Genomic DNA, 24,677 nt, shown 5'->3' on the forward strand with positions numbered 1-24,677 from the left:
GCACCCACACACACAGAGGTGTTTCACGGTTGGCAGACAGAGCCTGGGCTGTGGACCTGCGTGACCTCGCATTCATTGCTTTACTCACCTATGCGTCATTTCCTGTGAAATGGGGAGAAGGGTATTCCCTAAATTTGGGAGGCTCACACGAAAAAGTGCGTGTGAAATACTATAAATTGTCAAGCCTTGTACACCCGACAGCTTTCCCAACGACAATGGCTGAGAACACTCCACGATTCTCTCTTTGAATCAGTCCCAGAGACAGGTCCAGGAGGCGCTGGCCCGCAGTCTCCCCCAGCTGCTTCCGCTCTGACATGTTTGTACGGGCGTCATTCTGGAAACTTGTTACCACCGGACAGAAAGCTGCACAGACATGTGGGTTCACTGTTGTCAAGTCAAATCCAGCACGAAATCCCCCGAGCTGGAATTCAGGTCCGTCTTCTTGCTTAACGATGGAAACAAAGCCCACAGATTTGCTATTTGAAATAAAAAGGGGTGTTTCCCCTTCCTGTCATCGACATGAGCTCACTTTTGCTAAATATTGTTGCTAAATCAGGCACCACAGCTTGGGGGCTGACCTGGAAGTGGGCTGTGGCCAAGCATCAGCCAAGTACCAGCCTGTGAGAACTTGGTCACCAGAGGCCCCTTGGCCACTGAGGATGGAACTTTCTGCCCCATCTCACGTCTTATGCCGGGGGCCTGAGGGCAGGGAGCAAACGCCAGGAGTCCCCATATCTATGAGTGAGGGCTTCAGACACATGCACAGTTACAGCAGCCAGGCAGGTGCTAACAGACGCTGGCGCGGTGCTCTGGGCAAGGGTGACACCTTCCACGGCCAGCCCAGGCAGAGTTTTCGCCCACCCCAGGACTCTACGTGTGCTTCTCTCCTCTAAGAGGCGTTTGCCTTGTAGCATTTATGAGATGACCACGTACTCCTGTCTCCCATAGACTGAGCACTCTCCGTCTTCTTACAAACAAGCGTGGTTTCTGACACAAGTAGGTAGTCAATACATGGTTAGTATGACTGAGCGGTGCATGGGCGAGTGGCAGTTGAGATTGAGGAAATATTTCTTGGAGGAACAGGGTTCCTAAGAGCTAAAAAGGACAATGGTAACTCTCAGCTGTGGACACTTTGAGCGAAGTCTGAGAGCCTGGCTTCCTTGGGAAAGGAATGAGGCAGAGAGGCCGGCGCATGGCTTCATTATCATCCTTGAATGTGTCCACGGTGCATCGGCCGTCATTCAGAACTCCCTGGTCATCATGAAAGTCTTAGGCAGTGGTTCTCAACCTACTGGTCCTTTAAATACAAGTCCTCATGTTGTGACCCAACCATAAAATTATTTTCGTTGCTACTTCATAACTGTCATGTTGCTACTGTTATGAATCGTAAAGTAAATCTCTGATATGCAGGATGGTCTTAGGCGACCCCTGTGAAAGGGTCGTTTGACTGCCAAAAGGGTCACGACCCACAGGTTGAGAACCGCTGTCTTAGAGAGTATGCATTCTCCTGCCCATTTGGAAGATGAGCTTCCTGAAACTAAAGAGAGCACCTACATTGCTAAAGTTCACGAAGCAAATTCGTGTCTGAGCTGGGATTTGAGCCCAGATCTGCCTGACTCCGAAGGCCCCTGGATCGCAGGGTCACTGACGAGGCATCTGAGCTGTAGTCATTGGAGGGTCACGCCAGCCCCACCTGCGGACACTTCTGCACTGCCTCCCTGAGCACCCACACCCCTGTACCACCGAGGGGCGCCATTCGGAGGGAGTCGCCTCTGAAAGTTACTCTCTTCTTCAGTCCCTTCTCATCGCAGCCCATTGTAGTCAGAGACGGACTAGACACCGAGTGTTAGAGAGCACTGACTCTCGCTTTCTGTTTACGGCCCAGGAACTGGGTGCAGAGTGCCCTGCCGAGCCCCCCTGAGAGCAGGGGCCCGGTGAGAGGATCCATGTTCTCCTGAAGCGCGTAATCCAGTTGTCTCTCTGTAGCCAAGGGCTCCACAGAAAGCGCAGCCTCACTCCAGAGCTGCTGCGAGGAGAGTTTAACATATGGCAGGTATTTTTAATTGTAGAAAGGAAGGGCACTGTCCTCAGACGGGGAAGCTCACTTTGGAAAAGTGATTTCCATGTTGACAAAATATCTAACTCCACCCATCTGTTACTCCAGCGATTTGCAAAACACCCAGGCCTGGCTTTCCGGAGGCTTCGGCAGAGGCCTGCAGGGTACCGGTCCTGTTCCAACAGGTCCCAGCCCACCCAGCGGAGCAACCAATGGAATGAATCATTTTTGAGCACCTCTCTGTGGGGGGCAGGAGCTCAAGGGCCACAGAGGCTGCATAATTCACCCAGCGCCTCCTCTCTCCTCCAGAGCCACGTTGCCTGTGTTCAGCATCTTCCGTAGGCCGGATACGCGATGGACCTTGTCCTATTTGTCATCCAATTTCACTGTCTGAGTGAACCCGTGAGGTAGCGATTAGTTCTATTTGCAGATGAGCACAATGGCATTAAGGGAAGCGGAGAGATGTACCCAAAGTGAAACATTTAGCATCTGGTACCTTTTAGCAGTTTGCAGCAGGGCGAACAGAAGGTGAAAGCATTAAGATAGCACAGACAGTGTGAGAAAGAGGAGGCAGGGGGTAAATTCACTGTCGTTGGAAATGGGGTATCTGGCCCCTTCTTAATGCTGCTGCTTCCTACAGAGTCACCAGGAGGGTTGTTTCGGTGACACTGCAGTTGTTGGTGAAGTTTGCCAGAGGGGGGGTGGTCCTCTGTGTGGTAGAGGGGGTGCTAGGAAGAGAGGGCAGGCTGCCTAACCGGGCCATGACCTCAGTGGCTTTGACATTGCAAGGTTCTCGTGTCCGGGTTTTGAGAGCAAGGACCTGGGCTTTCTTGATGCATCACAGTTAGCTAACACCTGAGACCAACACCCACTGATGTCTTTAAAAGGAGCTTACAAAACAGATGCCGGTTTCAACTGACAACCCAACATGTCCTTTCCCAAGGGAAATGATGACTGTGTCCTCGATCCCGGGGATGCCTTCCCCTAGATGTCAAGGTCATCTGGGGAATGTGATTAGTAACACAGGAGAGCTTGATGAGCTTGGGATCCAAACAAAGAAGGGATCCATGTAGTGTAGTGGCTGAAAAGTTATGACTCTCAGGCAAAATATGGCCTGCCACCACTTTCTGTAAATAAAGTTTTATTGGAACAGATTCATGCTCATTTATTTACATGCGTTCCTGGATGCATTCCCATTACAGCTTCACCTCCCCACAGGAAGAATCTTCTAGTCATCACTCCCCTTCCCTGGGCTGATGGAGGTTTTCTTTTCTCAATTCCTCTTCCCATGCTCAGCATTCATTTAAAAGAGCATATTCTTTCTTTGCATGTGGCAACATCATGGCATAAATCTGGTCAAGTAGCAGATAGAGTGGACCTGGTCTTTTCTCTACCTCCTCGTTCTTGGAGCTGAGCTTACCCCATCTTCATCCACAAGTGCAGTTCATATTCCAAACTTGACTGGGAAATAATTTATTATGATTTTGTTTTGGAAAATAAAAAACCAATAATTTAACACACATACATATCAGTATGTATATGCTCAAATAATCGTATAATGTGTATACACACATTATATACTACACAGACCTCAGTCATCTTCAAAAATTACTCAGATGCAAGTTGGGTATTTGCAGAAGAATCTTTGGAGCAAAGGCCTAACAGACTCTGGAGCTCCGGGAGCCCCTGTTATGGAGCTGTGCCTTCTGCCTGCTTACACGTGATCCATTTAAAGAGTTGAAGACAATCAGACTTGGAGTCACAGGTATGGTCGTTGCCTCTAGTGTTTGGGGTGGACCTTAGAAAGAAGGTACCTACTAAAAAGAGTTCCCAGCGGCTAGTGGGGCACAAATAAACAACAACAACAATAAAACAGAGCCTAGGAGCCCTTTCTACCCAGGTGCCTCTCCCACAAACTGCCCTTCACAGAGAAGCCTGCCCTGAGCAGCCTGCCTGCTCTGTGTTCCTGCATCTGAGGCATCTCTTGCAAAGGAGTTCCTGGAATCCTATTTCAACCAATAGGGCAGAGGCTTTCCCCATCCAACTGGAGACTGCAGCTATGTTCCCATCAACTTCTTCATTGACCAATCAGAGCAGCTCCATTCTGACCAACCAGGACAGTAGTGTCTTTTGGATCACTCCACCTGGGCGCCTTTGGAGCCCTCATTTGCATGAGAACCGACCAATCAGGGACCAGGGTGGGACTTCTGTCTATGTAAGTCAGCTCCCCTCTTGCTCTGAGAATACACTTTCCCTCCCCACCCAAGGCTGAAGACTACCTTTCCCCTGCCAAGATGCCTGATGTCCCACCAGAGCAGAGCTGACCAGCTCAGCACAGGGCAGAGCAAGTGGGCACAGAGCAGACCAGGCCAGTGCAGAGCAGGCTGCCTGGCCCCAGGGCCACCTCATGCCCATGTGTGTTCACAGCCCTGTGACGTCACCATTGAGCTGTTTTGCACTGAATAGTTTCCTTCTTCACCACACCCCAAATTGGGGATTCCTGTTGGTGTTGAATTGGTGCCAACAACCAGCCATGGACAATAGTGACCAGCCTTTATTTCCACATTTATATAATCCTCACCACACATAGATTAGTGACCGATTTAAAAGAGAATGTATAGGGAAGTGTTATTACAAAAATAAAAATCTAAGCATTCAAGCATGTAATCTTTAGTGTGATCTTCCTGGGAAAAATATTGTATATGCTCCCTGCCACAAATTGGTATTTCCTGTTTTCGCCAGTTTGGCTCAGTGGATAGAGTGTCAGCCTATGGACGGAAGGGTCCCAGGTTAGATTCCAGTCAAGAGCACATGCCCTGGTTGCAGGCTCGATCCCCAGTAGGGGGATGTTGCAGGAGGCAGAGGTCAATGATTCTCTCTCATCATTGATGTTTCTCTCCCTCTCCCTTCCTCTCTGAAATCATAAAAACACATTTTTTAAAATGGCTATTTCTGGCGTGGAGTGTCCCAGGTCCCAGGCAGCATCGTTAAGCAGCACAATGACAGCTTTAGTGGTGCTCACCTGCCGCGGCAGAGGACTCTGGCAGGTTCAGATAGAAACCAAACAGGAGCCAGCAGATGTGTCTGCCTCCCCCAGGTCCCATCCGTGGGGCAGTGCAGCTGCTGCTCCACCTTCTCTCGGGTAGTTTGGCTTTGAAATGCGGCTGTGCTTTTGTGAGATCCCCTCTGTGGAAGTTTCATCATCTTTACTTTTCCTGAGGATGGCCATTTTCCCTGACGATGCCTTGCTGATCCGAAGGAAAAGAGATTTTCTGTAGAGGATTACGGGTGCTGAGCCACTGGCGGGCGTGGGGTTGCAGGTTTCAGAGGTGTGTGTGCAGCTCAGAGGGAGGGAGCTAGTGACAGAGGGAGCTGGTGACAAGACATGACAGGCCTCGTAGGATGGGTTGGGCAGCCAGCAGCGTGTTTGCTGAAGCCATGTCCCCACCCCAGCTTGGAAGGGAACCAATTTAAGCATCATTTTGGGAGAAGAGAGCTGGAGGGAGGTGGAGAGTGAGGAAATGAAAACTTACAAGATGTTTCTGGGTCTCGACATCATTCCTTCTCCTTGATCTTATCAACGTTTATAAATAACTCCTGATCTTCCTCCAGCTTTATGCAGCATCTCCAAAGCGCCTGTACACACAGGGTGAGACGGGGAGCTCTCTGCAAGGCATTCTGGGAAAAGGCTGTACTCTGCCCCCTGCAAATGAGAGGTTTTTCCAGCAACTATTATTTCACATTCTGAGCTCCGGAAGCACTAGGCAGTGGACCAGATACACACATATGGCTGATGCCCTGTAAATATTAAAAATACATTAGCCGGTTTAAGTTTTTCTTTTGTATTTTCCAAGACCTGTCAATCACAAACGAATCGTTCCTATTTGTAGAGCAAGAACAGCTTTCAAGTGACAAAACCAGAGCAGTTCTCAGAGTCCTGGGCAGCACTGGCGCTTTAAAATAACCAGCGCCAGCAGCATTTCCAGGGAGCCGGCTCCGTGTCTGTCGGATTTGGAGATGCGCTGCTCTCTCCGAGTCTGCGCATCTGGGACGGAGTGATTTCTGTTGACAAACAGTCCTGGCTACAGTCAGGAGCGCTTACTTGGCAAGAGAATTGTGACTGAACTGATGTTATTGTGACAGAATGTAGGAGTTTATAATTGCAATTCGTTGTGAAACAGTTGGATTGAATCCCAAGGATGGCTATTTTAATGCTCCCTGGAGAAACTGGAAAGAATGACCTTGGCAAGGACGGATGTGGTGGCAGAGTGAGACGGGCTATCAGGAGGCCTTGCTGCTTGGTGAAGCCACACAAGTCCCAGGCCTGGCCCTCAGTCTCACGGGTCTAGAAAGCCAACCTTACCCGTGTCCCCGAGTTGATCATATTTGGGAAGGCGGATTCATACCGAGTTCACTCAGGCATATAAACCAGCCACGATGTTGTTTATTTACCAGGAGAAATAGGACCGTCAGACAGGCCAGCCCTTCTTTTTGCCTTAATCAGTACATACCCCAGTAGGCAAACTACACAGGGCGTCAAGATCGCTGGTAAGCTTGGCGCCAGGGAAAGGCAGATGGTTTCATAAACTGCGTGTGGGCTGCTGCTCCCACCTTCACTAATCACAGCTCACACGGGCATGACGGAATGCCTTAAGCAGCCTACAGCCCGCTCGGGCCCTGGAGCCTTGGATGGCCACTCCCATGTCTCCCTCTGCAGCTCTTCCTTCCGGGCCTTCCATTGTTGATGTTCTTCCCAATGCAAGCCCTGCATCTTTCTTTAATTGTGATAATGCTTCCAATTACATTAAAATTGGGGCCAGGCCAATCATTTGGCTTCTCTTCAAAATGATATGTTCTTTAAATATTTGCTCAGCGCTTCTTCGGAGGAGAGGTTGAGCTCTGCACAGGGTGGCGCTTGAAAGCAGGAGCCGGGGGTGATGCTCAGCCTCCCTCTGTTCCAGGCAGTTCTTCTCTGGCCCAACCTTGCATTTCCCTCTCCGCAAAACAAGGCACTGCGAGAACCGGATCTACTTTCCTGACAAGGCCGCTTAAAGCCCATCTAGTTGACCTGCCATAGCACAACTGTCCTTCTAACCACATAGTCCTCCAGGAAATAGGTTCTTGTAGGTTAATTTCATCTTCTTCTAATACACACAGTCTTTGTTTTAATCCAAGGGCATTTCAGAATAGTTTTGAATCAGTGTTAAATGCAGCTACCTGCTGCCTTGTTGCTCAGTCCAGCTAAATTCAGAAAGAAATCTTTGCCTGGTTTGGGAACCTTAAGATCAATTTACGATTTAGAGTAAATAGGTTGCATATCTCCCAAGCCTGTCCATTCATTTTGATTTAAAAAATCATCCCGCCACTTATGTATCCATCTATGCAGCGAATGGTCACTGATCACCATCCTGGTTGCACCCTGCACAAGTTAAATATGTAAAGAAGAATAACGCATAGCCTGTTCCCTAAGATCCACATGGGGGGCAGGGGGAGGCAGGCAGGCGAGCAGATGGTCATAACTCAGTGTGGTGAGTGCATCAGTGGAGAAAGCTTGGGAATGGGGACTAACCTGAGAACCAGATGGGGCTTCAGAGGCCTCCCGGGAGGGGCCGCTCCAGCAGTGAACAGCCTTTTCGGGGTGGGGGAGGGCACGCAAGCCAGAACAGAACGGGATCTTGTCCATCCGGAGTTGAATCTATGGCTTCATCCCACAGACGGGCTCAGCTTGCCTGGGGGTTATCTCACTCTTGCCCAAGCTCTTCGGCCATGAAAGAGTGAGGACGACAGGGGGTGTCAGAAGTCCGGGACTAATAATAAGCTCTATTGCTGACCACTAACGTCCAGTGCTTTACTGTTGATTAAGCAAACCCACGTTCACGATCTCACTTGATTTTCTACATAAGCCTTATGGCGTGAGGCTCAACTCGGGTGATTGCACTCACAGGTGACATTGGGCAATGTCTGGAGACTTTCCGGATGGTCACACTGGGTGCTGGGCGGTTGTTACCAGCTTATCTTGGGAAGAGAGAAGCTGCTAACCATCCTCCAATGCACAGAACAAACCCCCACAACAAGGAATTATCTGACCCAAGTGCCGCTAGTGTCCAGGTTGATAAGCCCTCCCTTGAGATGATCTCCATATTTAAAAAGGGAAATGGAGTTCCGGAATCTAGTTCTATCTAAACTACTTAATCTTGAGCTCTCATTCTCCTATTTATAAACAATTATTTATTTTTTTAGGTTAGATTCTCTGTAAAATCTTCCAAGTCTAAGAGACTGTGATTCCATGGATTCAAATGTAGATTTCAACCGACCAGTGAGTCAACAGAATTTCCCTGCATAGAAGCTACTGCTGTGGTATGTTGGTTTTCTGTGCAGTGTTTTATTTGGATAATAAATAAAGGGTTCGCTCAGCTAGGCACTTGCAGATGCCTGAGATGCATGTGGCGAGGGTGACTTTGGAGAAGGCCCTGCTTTCTGCCTCCAGTCCCCTTTCTCCTCTCCAGCAGCTGAAGCTGTGAGTCCTAGGGACCCTCAGGACCATCTGGAGATTTAATTATAATTACAGAATAATTCACACGGTGGCAAGGTGGTTTCCAGAGCTTGTTGAGATCATTACAGATTACCTGGGTTCCATAGCCCTCCTCTGTCCACACAAACTCTCCAACCCCCATCACCTGACCAGTCCCCCATCCTGCCCTCGGAGACAGGGGACTGTGCCATGGAGTTGGAGAGTGTGGAGAGTAGCTCCTCTGAAGGGTAAGCCAGGTGCTAAAATACAATGAAGATAATAACCTCAACTCACTGAGCGCTTATTGTACACTTTCCATACGACCCTGAAAATGAATATTATTGTTTTTACTTGACAGATGAAGAAACTGAGGCTTGGAGGGTGTAAATACTTGCTTTGACTAGAGAGTAATTTCTGCCTGGAAATTGATAGTTACTAGAAAGTTACATAACATGCCTTTCCAGCTTAAAATTCTCCTCCGGCCTTCATTTGACTGTTGCTTTGTTTTGTTTTTCAATTGACCTTTGTTCTGAATTGAACTGAGCAAAAATAATGGAATTTGACGATGACAATAAGATATTGGTTCAGTTTTCTATTACCAAGAGAATGGAATTCCTAGTGTGAAGAGGCCCAGTCGACCTTGTTGGATGTGTTCCAACTTATGACTAATGTTTTAAAAGAGTGGAGGTGTAGAGGAGGCCCTTACGGTTTAAATCCCATCTAGCCTAAAGACAACCAAGAAAATGGCCCAACCAGCCAGTTCTCATCAGAACCACTGTCCCAGTACGGGACCTTTAAATCTTTGTCCTATTTTTTTTTTTAAATATTTTTTACTGATTTCAGAGAGGGAAAGAGGGAGAGAGGAATAGAAACATCAATGATGAGAGAGAGAGAATATTGATCAACTGCCTCCTGCATGCCCCCTACTGGGGATCAAGCCCACAACCCAGGCCTGTGCCCTGACAGGGAGTGGAGCTTTGACCTCCTGGTTCATAGGCCGACCACTGAGCCATGCTGATCGAGCTAATCTTTGTCCCTTTTGACTCTATGGGAGACACAACAGAAAACGAAGTCATTTAAAACTCAATCTGTTGGCCCAATAGAACATACATGCCACTTTAGAACATGGGAAAGGGTAGTCTGTTGGGAAATCGATAACCAGGAAGAATGTGGCACACGCAGTTTGGGGGTGGCATTGAACAAAAGGGTGGAAGGTGCAGGAATGAGGTTATTTGAACCCATGAAGTTGTCTTTGGACTCACTGTGAGGTCAGGTGGGCCCGGAGCAGAGATAAGGAATGAAGGGAGAGAGCGGGGACAGAGAGGAGAAGGGTCTGGCCTCCAAACATCCCACGTTTCCCCCACAGGAGTAGCTGATCTTGCACAGTCTTGCCACCGCTGTTGCATCACCGAGGACTGTCAATACGTGGCGAGCACCCAGCAAGCATCTTCACGCTCGCTGTTTCATTTGCTCCTCACACACACACATGTGCACACACAGAACTGCAGGCAAGTGTCTATACTCCTATTTCTCCTGAGACTCAGAGAGGTTAAAGAATTTTTTCTAAGTCACACAGCTGGTGAATACCAGCAGAGATTCAACTATTAATCTGCTTCCAAATTCCAGCTTTTTTTTTTTTTTTTTTTTTTTCAAATCTACTCTGCTGTCTTCCTGGAAAATTCTAGGAAGCTACCTCCTTTGACAACTTTGAAAGGCTGATCAATCCAAATTCTAATGTCTGAGCTAGCCATTAATGACAATATCACACTAGGAAGTAGGCTAGGCATGGAAATTAGATTTTTACTAAAATCTATCAAGTTTCTATCCTTTCTGTCTTGAGCATCTGTTAGGTTGATCTCCCTGCCTCTCCATATGCGTTACTTTTGGAGACCTCCACCCGGGTGCTCCACCTTCTCTCCCCTCGGACAGGTCTTCCCACCTTGCCTTTAAACAGCTCCACCTCTTAGGATCTCTCTCTCTCTTTTTTAAAAAAAATATATTTTATTGATTTTTACAGAGAGGAAGGGAGAGGGATAGAGAGTCAGAAACATCGGATGAGAGAGAAACATCGATCAGCTGCCTCCTGCACATCTCCCCACTGGGGATGGGCCCGCAACCAAGGTACACGCCCTTGACCGGAATCAAACCTGGGACCCCTCAGTCCGCAGGCTGATGCTCTATCCACTGAGCCAAACCAGCCAGGGCAGGATCTCTGTTTTTTTTTTTTGTTTTTTTTTTAATATATTTTATTGATTTTTTACAGAGAGGAAGGGAGAGAGATAGAGAGTTAGAAACATCGATGAGAGAGAAACATCGATCAGCTGCCTCCTGCACATCTCCCACTGGGGATATGCCCGCAACCCAGGTACATGCCCTTGACCGGAATCGAACCTGGGACCTTTCAGTCCGCAGGCCGACGCTCTATCCACTGAGCCAAACCGGTTTCGGCAGGATCTCTGTTTTTGTAGCCTTGTTTCTGAAGGATTGCTACCATTTGTGTAGTTCTTTATAATTTATAAAGATTGTTCTATTTAAGCCCCAAAGCAGTCCTGACTTATTATGATCATCAGCCCAATTATGGAGACTAATACCTTTTTTATGGTGCCAAGTAATACATCGTGGATAGCAGGGGTCTCCGCAGAGGAGCTCAAATTGAACTTCATGAATATTTGTTGAGCATTAAAATGGGGAAATCACTGCTCCTGTTGCTATAGGGCATAGAAAGGTGATCAAGTTATTTAGTGCAATTGCTCATAATGCTCACAGTCTGGTAGGAAGTGATTAAAAAACACTATAGTAACAGTAATAACAGGTGATGACAAGTGTTTTTGAGTGCCTGTCGTGTGCCAACATTTTAGTACATTTAATATATTTAAGTTATTTTCATCCTTACAATAATCCTATGAGATGGGCATTGCCATCCCATTCTTACCGGTAAGGAAATGGAATTTCAGAGAGTTTACTGACTTGCCCAAACTTCCACAGCTGGTGGGGGCTGGGCAGGGGTGGGGATGGGGGCAGAGCTGTACTTCTAAGCTATGACTGCCTGGCTCCAGAGCGCCCTTTCTGTCCATTATGCCACACTCACACCACCTCCTGGAAGCAGATAATTCAGTGCAGTGTGAACTAACTGGTGAAGAAGAACAGAGAACAGAAATTCAAGAGGACTTGAACTAAAGAAGAACCTAGGACAGTGATGGCGAACCTATGACACGCGTGTCAGAGGTGACACGCGAACTCATTTTTTTGGTTGATTTTTCTTTGTTAAATGGCATTTAAATGTATAAAATAAATATCAAAAATATGAATCTTTCTTTTACTATGGTTGCAAATACCAAAAAATTTCTATATGTGACACGGCACCAGAGTTAAGTTAGGGTTTTTCAAAATGCTAATATGCGGATCTCAAAAGGTTTGCCATCACTGACCTAGGATATGGTCTGGAGCTTGACATATGCATACAGTATGTAAGAGAGACTGGGGGAGGGGGTACCCAGGTAAAGAAAACAGTCGGTGCACGGGGGAAGGAGTGATGACTGAAATGGGAAATGCATCTGGAAAGGTAGGGAGAGAGGAGCCCAGTGAGAGGATAAACAAACTTCCGAGTCATTGGGGAAATAGGATAAACCAGAACTGGGGGCTGATTACGCTGTGAGGAGTGTTATGGGCTGAATCGCACCTCCCCAGAATTCATGTGGAAGCCCTAAGCCTCAGGGCCTCAGAAGGCGACTGTATTTGGAAAAAGAGTCCCCCAGGAGGTAATTCGGATAAAATGAAGGCATCATGGCAGGCCCTAACCCAGTAGGACTGGCGTCCCTACAAGAAGAGGAAGTTAGAACACAGACCACAGGGAAGACCACGTGAAGACTCAGCAGAAGGGTGGCCCTGTGCAAGCCAAGGTGGGAGTGCTCCCCAGAGACCCACCCTGCCCAGACCTTGACCTCAGGCTTATAGCAGCCTGCTTGTGGGAAAGCCAACTCCTGCTGTTTAGGAGTTAAGCCACCCAGCCTATCCTACTTTGTCGTGACAACCCTGGAAAACAAATACAAGGAATGATGGGGAAAAGGGGTCCCACAATTGTGTTTATCTGGCAAGTTAAGAAAGAATAATTGTGTATGTTCAAGAGAGTAGCTGGCTGGGAAAGAACAAGAGTTTTGTGAAGGGCATACATATTTATTAATTGGTCTCTCCATTGATTATGCATGGAGATTGGCCAATTCCAAAGCTGCCGGCAGCTTATAATTTAATGTGTGACAGCGCATCTTGCAGGTGATGTGGCTGATCGGTGCTCCTTCCCTCTGACCAGAATGACAAAAAAAAAAAAAAAAGAAGAAGAAAAAAAAGAAAGACTGTGCTGCTGTAATGTCAGCTCAACTTGAAAGATGACTTGGCCCTTCTCCTCCCCCCGTGTTTTAATAAAGGTCCTCCAGCTGATCAGAGATTGGAATCGTGCTGAGCAGACCTGCAGCGGCTCCTCACGCCACAGAAGTAATTGAGATTTATGAACTCCTTATTAGTTCCTTAAGACAAAATGATGAAACTTGAAATTCCCATCTGTCAAGATTAAGGAGGGGAGAATTTTGTTTTGCTCTTTAAATCTTACTTAATGAAAATGATTCCTTTTTACCTCTCCCCTTTTTTATCACTTGGGAGCAATATCCCCATGAAGAGTTAAGAGGGCTTAGGCGTGGGAACACGGGGAGCCTGACTCTTTCCTTTAAATTCTGCACACACTCTGAGCGTTGAGCATGTGCCGGGATCCTCCCAGGCTCTAGGAAGACAAAAGGAATAAAACAAGGTGAATGATCAAAGTCCTAAGCAAAATGTATTTTGCACCTTTTATGTGTCCAGAGACTGACAACACTCTCTCACGTAGTCTTCAAAATTGCTCTTCAAGGTCATTTTAAAGAAAAGTGAAGCCCTAATCGGTTTGGCTCAGTGGATAGAGGGTCGGCCTGCAGACTCAAGGGTCCCGGGTTTGATTCCGGTCAAGGGCATGTACCTTGGTTGCGGGCACATCCCCGGTGGGGAGTGTGCAGGAGGCAGCTGATCAATGTTTCTCTCTCATCAATGTTTCTAACTCTCTAGCCCTCTCCCTTCCTCTCTGTAAAAAATCAATAAAATATATATTTTTTTAAAAAGTGAAGCTGATCATGGGGATTTGACCCCAGCTCTGCCTCTGGATTTCTAGAAGACTGGGCTGTTCTTTGGTTCAGACATTATAGGTGGCCTCCCACCCTCTATGGATTCCGGCTTCAAGTCAGATGGGGCAGGGCTGATGGCTGTGGAGGCGAAGCCAGCAGTGTCAGGAGTTCACCCTGGGAATACGGCCCCTGGTCAGATCTGCAGGTGTGTGTGTGTGTGTGTGTGTGTGTGTGTGTGTGTGTAGATTTTTCTCCACTCTCATCTTGCAGTGGGTTGTGGCCTTGTGCATCCCCTCCCCCTCCCCCCTGGAGTCTATTTTGTGAAATATAATTGAAATCGAAACGCCAGTGATTTTTAATCATACTCCCAATTTATATCTCATGTAACCATATGCCAGTGTTCTCGGAGTGTTACAGGGATATGAATTATGCTGAAATTGGATTAGGCAAATACACATTTTCCTTTAAAAATAGATACCTAGCGCAGTAATTTAATTCCACCAACTCGAAAGATTCTCTTGGAAACACTCCGTGCATTTTATCAGCAGCTCATTGTAGATTTTCTTCTGGGCTACTTTCTCTGCTTTTTAATCTGCTTCCAGAATTCACTGTATTTAACAAACGTTAGCAACTGCAGGCAGTCAATTTATATCAAAACCATCCCTAAGTGGAGGGAAATCAGGTTTTCAGAGGAAACCATCAGTGCTCTTCTTCCATCCTTCAATTTTTGCAGAAGCAAAATAGAATGCAATTAAGTGCCGTGCCCCTCCCAGTAGCTACTTTAAGCTCCGCCACAATGTATTTGAACGGTTATTAGGCCAGCGCCTCAGATCCTAGCTGGCTGGGAGACACGCATGGTCTTATTGCTCCCGAATAGAATTCGGGTTTGCTGAGGGCACTCATGTGAGCCAAACTGCTGGAGAGATGCTTCCTCTGGGCTGTTGGCCCTGGGCCTTTGGCTGGAAGAACGTCTCATGACTAATAAAGGCAGAGGTTTCAATATACAGCAGGACAAAAAATCAGATCGGAGCGAAGATGCTTTCTCAAGCAGTTCCCTGGATATCTGGCACATGATTTCAAAAGTGACATCCTGGGTGACTACCCTTCTGGTTTCTGTGGGTTTGTCTCCCTGCCCCACTCCTCCTGGCCGGGTGACCCTGGCCAATCTATTTAACGTCTCTGTGTCTCAGATACCCCAGAGGATTAAACGAACTAACATATGTGAAGAATTGAGGATCATGTCTTGGACATCACAAGACATGTTGAACCAGTGTTTTCTATGAATGTTATCTTAGCTCTGTTTATTTGGCTGTGATTGGGTGTGAAAGGCCTTAAAGATGTTTCCATCCTGACCCCGGGACCCTGTGGATGTTCCCCTCCATCGCAAAGAGACTCGCAGCTGGGACCCAGTGAAGGGTTTGGAGGTGGGGAAGTGATCCTGTATCATATGGGCCAGCCCAACTTGGTCATCATAAACATTGAAAGAGAGAGGCAGCAGGTTCAGTCATGAAGGGGATGTGAGGAAGGAAGCAGAGGGTGGAGGGCTGGCTGGGAAGAGGGAAGGAAGCCTGAGCCAAGGAGACCAGGCAGCCTCGTAGGCTGGGAAAGCAAGGGAGCAGCTTCTCTGCGTCCTCCAGCCCGGCCAGCACCCGGCTGAGGGAGACTTCCGACCTGGGAACTGAAGAGTAATGAGCAGTAGCGGTGTCTGTTCAAGCCACTGACTCCTACAGAAGCTGTAGGAAACTGAGCCAGTGGGCTAGTCCCAAACATTCCATTGTTCCTTATTCCTTCCACCACGAAACACACGCTTTGTCACCCAGTGTTCAAGTTTCCTCCGAGTGTGGCTTCCAGGCCATATTCCTACCGTTCCCACACATGAGCGCTGTCCTACGGCAAAGCAGATTCATTTCCTCTTTCTAATTTGCCTCCTGTCCTACCATCTCTTTGTCTCCATGTATACATTTTGGTTTTGCCTGGGAGGTCCTTTTTTCTTCCCTCCCTGTATAAAAATTATTTCCCAGCCTTCAAGGCCAAGACCAAATGCCCCCACCCCCTTCCGAATCCTAGTTGGCCCTTCTTCCTGGCTCAGATTCCATCCTCAAGACCTCCCAGCATGCAGATCAAGCTGGTAGAAGTCATCCAAACAGCCAAGGCATGAGTAGATCCGGCATCAACCTGCTGTCTCTGTCAGCCAGTCTAGACGCTGGGAACACACGGTGGACCGCAGGCTCTGTCTGGGGCACCCTCTCTTCTCAGAGCTCAGGCACTGAGCCTAGACTTCCACAGTGGAAGCCTGGAGCCGCAGGTGTTTAAGACATGTTTATAGGAGGAATGAAGAATATTTAATTGAGGAGCAGGACATGTACAAACAATTGTAAAGCTGTGGGAGGATTCCTCTGAGCATATGCAGAGTGCAAATGGAGAGAGTGATGGAGTTGAGGGAGGACGTGGGATGTGGAGACGGTCAACTGGGAGGTGACTCCTATGTTACGTTGTCAAAGAGGAAGACAGATCTCTGATACAGGAAGGGCGAGGTGGAGCCCAGAAAACCTTGGCCTTCGCCTCCTGGACTCACTCCACACTACCTGTGCTGCTTAGAAAGTGTGCCTGCAGACTCTCCTTAATGGAGCTGTTCTGTCCCTGATCTGTGCTTCTAAAATGATCCATTACCCACCTCCTTTGGCCACACGAAAAAGGAACCCATATACATGCTTCATCTTGGCACCAAATCTCGTAAGCTGTTGCTTCCTCGAAAAGTTTCAGTGTTATCGTTTACCAATTTAGTTTTTACACTATTTACTGGCTGAAGTCCATTGAGGGTGTGTGTGTGTGTGTGTGTGTGTGTGTGTGTGTGTGTGTGTGTGTTCCTTACTTTTAGAAGTTTCGAGTCAGTTTTATATCACAAGGAACCTACTGGAGACATTCATCTCTTTGTCAAGAACCTCTCTCCAGTCTCTCATTAAACTGGCAGAAAACAGACAGGTGAAGAAATAACGTAAGCATAATAATGATAATGGTAATAACGCTAAAGAGAGAAGGCAAACTAGGCTATTTCTTCAAAGAAATGAATTGTCTTTTCTTAGTAAAAATCCTTTGGGCATCTTTCTAATCAAAACAAACTCAGAACTAAGCCAGTTTTATTTCCTTTGCAAACATTTTTAACCGTGGTGTTGAGATTGTGGTGTCTGGATATAATTAATGGAGAATTTGGAATCTTAGTACAAATCCCCAGGAATCTAGTGGGTTATCAACTGACTGCATCAATCCGAATGAAAGGGTTCTTGGGGGCAATCTCTTCTCTGAAAGTGGAATCAGCGTAAGTAGGCGTCCTCGAGTTAACTTGTCTCGTTTTCTTCATATTTAACATTTCTTCCTGGAAGTAAATGCTGATAGAAAAATTTGTTCTTGGTGTTCTCTTGGGTGTCTCATGTTATTTCTGCCCTTTTGGAATCTTTATTTGTCTACACACTTTGGTCCCTCTTTGGCTCCTCGTTTCAGGATTCAGAATCCGAACATAGCTAGACATGTCTTATCCGTATTTTTATAATAAAATAGACCTGCTACTCGCCAGAGTTCATTGTTTTTTTAGTTTCTCTTCTACAACTGATGTGCTAACTATTGTTCAGTGATTTTCCACATTTTAGTCTCATCAGAATATTGTTCTCAGTCATGAAACGATTTAAGTTGACTACCTAAGGCAAAAATTTCTTTATCTTCCAAACTTATTTTTTATTCCTTTCATTAATTTCACCTACTTTTTTTTTTATAGTTGTAGCCAGGAACTGTCCTGCAGCATTAGACCTCAAATTCCAGATCCTGATTCTAAAGTCTCAATTTCCAGATCTCACACAGAATTTAGTTTAAAAATGTGTGTTTGGGTGGGGGGGCTGGGTGAAGAGGTGAAGGCATTGAGAAGTACAGCTTGGTAGTCACAAAAGAGCCATGGGATGTAAAGGAAAGCATAGGGAATACAGTCAATAATATTGTAATTACTATGTGTGGGGCCAGGTGGGTACTGGGAATATCAGGGGGAACACTTTGTAAAGTATATAATTGTCTCCCCACTACGCGGTACACCTGAAACTAAAATAAAATAATATTGAATGTCAACTGTAACTGCAAAAAATGTTAAGCTTGTATGTAACTTGTTTATTATTCAATAATTCACTTTTTATATTATTTATTGCTGTAAGATTCTTAGATATTTTAGGCCCAAAACAGGGTATTTAGTTAGGGCAGCTTGTGGTAAAGCATTCTTATTATAATTGCAATACAAAAGCTTAAAAAAATCTTAAGAGCTTAGGGAAGTGAGTCACTCTCCTGGGTGAATAGAAGTGAAGGGGTTTTGTGTGTGTGTGTGTGTGTGTGTGTGTGTGTGTGTGTGTTAATGCAAATGGTTTTATCTTTTGAAATGAGAAATTGAAATGTACAAGGCATATTTTTAAATCTTATGCTGCACCCACTGAAAGCTCTGGAAATCTGCTTCCATTTTTGTCATATAAATTCTACACTTGGGCTTAAGATACTGATTCTGGAGGGACAGGTGAGCCAGTGGGTGCACCCGCAGTCACAGCGCAGTTCTACAGAAACTTGTCTCTGGGCCAAGTCAGGAGGGCCGGGGTGAGAAGCCAAGTGCCATGGGGAGGGAAGTAGTTCAAGATCCCTTTGATGAGAGCTCTGTGCTCCAACAAGGAAAACTGTCGGTGTCTCAGTTTCAGATGTTCAACTGGAATCTGTCCTTCCATTCTCAGATATTTTTAAATTTGATGCTTATGTTTCCTAAATATGTTGTTGCGTTTCAAAGGCCCTACCCTTTCGCAAGGAAAATGTGAATTTAGATTGTTTTTCAGTGGGTTCCTTCAATTCTAGGGCCTTGTTCCTCTGGCTGACTTTTTACAAATCATATTCTTGAGGGCTGGGACATTGCAGACAGTGGCCAGAAGCAGGCTTGAATTTTGTTCTTCTACTAGGGAGAGGACACCTTGACATACTGTAAGTGGATCTAGGAAGTGGCTAAGGCACAGTTTATAATTTTCCTTTCGCTGTTGTATTTGCCATAGATCTGAACTATAGCTATGTTTCCTAAAGATTTATTTAGTCCCTCTTGCACTTCATTTGAAAACACAATGCTAGAGGTAAGAAGGATATGAGATCAAAGAATCTAATCTCTTTGCCAAAATAAGACTCTCCTCTAAGTATTAAATTATAATGTGATATCTCTGTGCTTCCTAAACTTATTGTCCGATCTTTGATCTTGGAAATTTTTGATGCTTTAAGAGCTATCCACCCTCTCCCCTGAAAACCTGACCTTTGCATTCATACACACAATATGAAGGGATTTATGCGCCTCTTGGACTTGCAAACGAAGGATTTCTCCTTGTATTCAAATCACCTACACATTGGTCACCCTGTTCTCCACCCCATCTTTCTCCAGTGAGAAAGGACCTGGGCTTCCTCAAGTAGCTGGTCTGTTCTTGCTCTCCTTCTTTGAATGTTCTTCCTTTTATAGAGTTGAAATATACCTCTCTCCAATTCTACCACATGTCCTTTTCCTACTTCTTGTATTCCTGCAGATACATTTGCCAAGAGAATTACTAGTCAATCCGGGGTCTTATTTTAAGTTTACTCTGAATTTGTCCAGTTCTTATTTTCCCTGGCGTTCAGCATTCCTCGCCAACCTTGCTACTCTTCCCTAGAAAGGATGTGCAAACACTGGACATGAGTTTGACTCCCGGAGGAGGTAGGTTACAGGGTTGATAGTTATTAGGCAAAGAAAATGGTTAACAGAGGTCTTGAAACTTAAGATAAGCAGTGATCTGACTTCTACCGACAATATTTCAAGGTCCCCTAGCAGGGAACCTAATAAGAATTAGGTTCAGGGCTGTCAGGGCTGTAATTTGTGAGCTAGAATTTCTGGGGAATGAAGATGAAATTCTGACAACAGACATGTTAAAGGTGAGATGCCGAATAAACCGCAGTGTATTTGTGAGCGTTCTTACAGATCCACAGTGCGCATTAAATGGCAGGCACGTCACCCAGGCCACAAAAGGCTGAAAAAGACATCCTTTGAGGGCAAGGGAAAGGAAGAATTATATGTCCAAGAAAGGTAAGTTTCAAAACCAAGCAGCATGATCTAGGTTCGGATTCCAGCTCTCCTCTTTAGTAACTCTGTACAGTAGAGCAGGTGGCTTCAGCGTTCATACCCTCACCTGCTGTATTAACAATAAGAAAGCAAGGGGGGTAATATTGCCCATTCCTTAGGAGGCAGGTACATGGTCCACATGAAATAATGAATGTTAATCACTGTAGAGTTGTGGGTATTTGGTGGAGGGCATGGAGATGGTTACATTCTCTTTCTACTTTCCTCAGTTTAAAGCAGGGCCCTTCCCAAAGTGCTAAGTCACTGATCCCCTCATTTGTACTATGCTCATTTCCTAATTATTATTACCCACCTTTTCTTATGGGGAATCTGAGCAGTGATGTGCCCAAGATCATAAAATAAGTACATAGTAAAAGCAAATTTAATTCCTCATCTATTAGGTGGATACATATAACTTTTCCATACTACTGCCTTCAGAGCTTCTATAAGAGAGGAGAGTGAAATTAAAACGTCCCTAGAGAGAGCAGCTTCAAATAAAATGCAAAGTGTCAAAGCCACATCACCATGGGCAAAGTTTACAAAAGGAGCGGCTGAGAACAGGCTCTGAGGCTCTGGGACTCCAGTTCAATGAGACTCATGGGAAGGAGTCACACTGGCTCCCACGCCTGCCTGGAAATGACTGCACCTGGGCACTGCCCTCCCTCCGCACACTCTGGGAAGTAGGTCAAACTATAGGAAAGAATTGCTTTCAGACATGGGACACTGGGCTGAGCGAGACTGATCTCCAAGAGAAGGAAAACAAGTTGAGGGAGCCCACCATCACCCCAGTTTTTGCCTGGAGGCAGTTTCCAGATTCCAGACTAAACAAAACCCCACGTTTCCCTGAATCAGGGAGTCAGAGGTTGAAAGGCAGCTTGAATCTTGCAGGCAAAGTACCAGGAAGAAGGGAGCTGGAAAGAGCTACAGCGGCACCCCCTCAGATCTCTGTCTGAATATCGAGGTGTTCATGCGCGGGGTAAAAATTCAGGAGGCTGACCAATTCCTGGAGCTCAGGCCTAGCTGCAAACCTGTAATATGTAGGGCCTGGGAGAGAAACAGATCCCAGAGCTAGTTGGGGCCATGAGCCTAGAATGCCTCATCCACACGCCCAGTGAACCGCAGTGTGAGCAAGAAAATCACAATCATGGTAACCCAGGCTTAACTTCCACCTCTTCCAGGCACGCGCCCTGGACCAGTTTCTTAGTTATCTCTCTCAGTGTGCATCTGAGATTCCCCAAATGGATGGAGTCAAATGGGAATGTGTGTGGGAAGCTTTTCTCCAAACCGTAAAGCCCTTTCTAAGTGAGAGAGAATGTTACCCAGCTGACTTCTCCCCCACCTGCCTGTCAAACACTGTTCCCCCCAATCAGCAGTTCAGTCCCCTCTCACCTACTGCTATACTAGTTATTTGTGCACTTGGTCATTTTTTCCAAACAATTTCCTGGGCCTATTTTATGCTGGGTCTCGTGGAGATGAGTAAGTCCAAGACCTTCCAAGACCTCCCAGTAGTGGACACTGGTTGCGGATGAGTGTAACCCCTGACACATGCATAGCGATTTACGAAACATTTTCACACCTGTCGCTTCATCTAATCTCTACGCCACAGCTTCGGAAAGAGACTTCAGAGCCTGACTTGCCCAAGGCGACCAGTGGTGACTCCAGGATTCAGTGGCGGGACTTCCCAGCCTCCGCCCTTCCCACCACATTGGTTCTCCTGTGCTGATGATTGGCTGTCCGTGTGTTTCACAAAAATCGACTTCTGCCTTATGTGCCTGGCTTCCCCCTGTGCTTCCTCGTGGTGAGAGTCAGTCAGTCCCAGAAACAAGCTCAGCCTGAGGAGGTCTTTGGAAAGAAATAGAAGACAAATGCGGCCTGGACAGATGGATTTGGGGAGAGAATGTGTGAAAAGCTTTGTGAGCTGATATGCAGATAACAGCTGTCACTCAGGATAAAACACACACACACACACACACACACACACACACACACACACGCAGACTGAAAGGTTAAAGTTGGTGGTGTGTGGGCAGGCTAAGTAGTCATCTCAGATGGTGATTTAAGGAACATTGAATGTATGTAAGGAAAAGAGGATGGGAGACGGAGGGTATCCATCGGGAAGGGCTACACAGCACTGAGCCAAAGGGCATTGGGTCTGGTTGCTTTGGCTCACTGAGAAGTCAGAGGAAAGGGGCCTTGGAGACAGGCTCAGGGACGAGCTGCTGCTGCCCATTGCTCCCCTGGTTGCAACTCTCATGAGGCCCCTTCGTGGTGCAGGGGTGGGCAAACATTTTGACTCGAGGGCCACAATGGGTTCTTAAACTGGACTCAGAAGAAGGAGCTGCGGCCGTGTTTCCCGACGTTGCCATGTTAACACTGCTGCTGGTGAAGGAACGGAGGGGAGAGCAAGAGAACCCTCCGCTCTTTCGGCTCCGCGGGCCGGATAGAACAGCCGAACAGGGGCCGTAGTTTGCCCACCCCTGGGTTAGGGGATCTGTGCCTGTGGGGGAAGGGAATGGTGTGGCTTGCTCCTTGGAAGAGAGTGTGCGCTGGGTCCTTTGTCCTGTGTGTTGTATCTCTCTCTTGCGTGTGGAAATCTCCGGGGAGGTCACAGGGAGGGTCTAATAGAATATTCATCAGCTTTCCAGGTGTCCTCTTTCAGGGTCCTGGTCTCTGCTGATTGCTTGGTCCCAGGGAAGGGGGGTCATTAGTCAGTGCAGCTGGTCCGGAGGCAGCCATGGCGCCACTTGTCTGGTTTTGCTGCTTTTCTGGGCCTGGAGATGAAATGCGCTGAGGCCTAGACGTTATCTCTAGGGAGGAAAAGATCAGACAGAGGGTCATAAGCTGCCTGACCAGAGGCTCAGGGAGGAACGTTACCCTGAGGGTGAAGTTCTTGTTTTCCCAGGTGAGGTTCTGTGCCTGGCCCTTCCTCCTTGCTGAGGAGGTGGGGGGGGGGGGGGGGGGCGGGAATGGGAGGGTCCTAACACAAAAACACAACAACAATGAGATGTTCCAGTCATTGAAGGGCGGCTTGATAGAATTCAGGACGTGGTTCAAATTACAGGGCGAGAGTGTAGGTCACTGTTGGATTCCTGGCCTGTGTCTCATTACGCAGGGGTTTTATTTTCTTTCGTGAGTAACTCAGATGCATTCGGTGCATTTGCAGAGCATGCTTCACCTTTGTAAGTCCATTGCACGAATTGTCTTTTTCCGCCCTCTGCTCATGGCTAAGCACAGACCACACAAGGCCTTGATTCAGGACTCCAGAGAGCAGTTTGTGGGTTTGTTTTTTTCTGCATTTCCTCGCTTAGGGGATAAATTAACTTTCCCTTCCCATTGCTATGCCGCACACAGTTGAGCTCGGCATTTTTGCCGAAAACCATGAGTCATTTTTCATAAATAGGGATTGTCAAAAGTGTCTGATTCGCACTATAACAACAAATACACACAAAAAAACAAACTGAATGAGCTCAAAATTTTCAGATGGTCCACAAAGAGGGGTGGGGGGTGGGGAGTCACTGTCTTCACTTATTTATGCATTTACTGGTTGCTTCTTGCATGCAACCTGACCAGAGATTGAACCTGCAACCTTGGTGTATTGGAATGAGGCTCTAACCAACTGAGCTACCTGGCCAGGGCCCGGGGTCACTGTCTTTAGATAAGCCACTTAGCATTGTAGGTCTTGCTTGTTTCCTGGTTAAAATTAGGAGGATAATAGGAGCCTAAGAGCTGTACAGCCAATTTCACGAAGCCATCGTCTGGTTATCGGGCTATATTATTTGCAGGAGTGGTATTACTCTTCCACTATTTCTGAAGTGTTATAGGTATGTAATAGGCTATTAGTACGGTCTATTTTCTTTTAATGGTTATTGTAAATTTTTGTATTTCAGGAATAATTTTTTTGAGATAAGAGCCTCATCTATCCAGTGTTAAAATTGGGATGTTTTCATGTGGGTAGAATAATAGGGAACAGTGCAGGCAGTTTGAGAAAGCAGACAGAACAGACCCCATGCAGGCTGTCGGCTGCTTATTCTTCTCTGGGGAAAGAGTTATTTTGGGGCAGGGAGAGATTGGGTTTATCGCTGGAGCTTTCCATCTATAGAACATAGCCACGGGAACATCATAAGATAATTACTGAGAACAAATGGAAATAATTATGTACCATGTGACATATAAGCTGTACTGCTCTGTGTCTGTGCAGAAGCGGATAACCTTGGAAATGTGTTTTGCCGACTGAATATAATTCCACTTGGATCACAACTGATCAGAATTCAGCTGACCCTACAGAGGTTTCAGACCAAAGAATGGGAATGCAGTGACCAGCTAGGGCGATAGCAGGGCACTGTTGTGCTCTTTTAAATGCAGCTGAGGTAGGGGTTCAGGTAGATTTAGTTACAGAAAGTAACTAAATATAAAATACTAGAGGCCTGGTGCACGGATTCATGCACATTGAAAGGAAGTTAATTAGAAGGTGGCTGGTGGGGTGGGACTGGGCGAGATGGATCAGACACACCCTGGAGCCAACCTCTTGCCGTCCATCCCCAGCTGGCCGCACCTGGGGCGGTGCCAGGGCTCAAAGGATATCTGAAGAGTGAGCAGGGTCCCTCCAGCAGGTGGGGTCCCTCAGCCTGACTGGCACATCCCCCAAGGAGTCCTGGAGTGCAAGAGGATACTCTGCAAAGTTGCTGTTGCTAAGCAGCTCCTGTGTTGAGCATCTGCCTCCTGGTGGTCATTACATGTCATAGCTACCGGTCAGACAGTCGCTTAGGCTTTTATATATAGATGATTATATTATTATGGGAGGATTATATGTCAGAAACCATGAGTTGC

The sequence above is a fragment of the Myotis daubentonii genome, chromosome 12 (genome assembly GCF_963259705.1).
Source record: "Myotis daubentonii chromosome 12, mMyoDau2.1, whole genome shotgun sequence".
In the NCBI taxonomy this organism is placed as follows: domain Eukaryota; kingdom Metazoa; phylum Chordata; class Mammalia; order Chiroptera; family Vespertilionidae; genus Myotis; species Myotis daubentonii.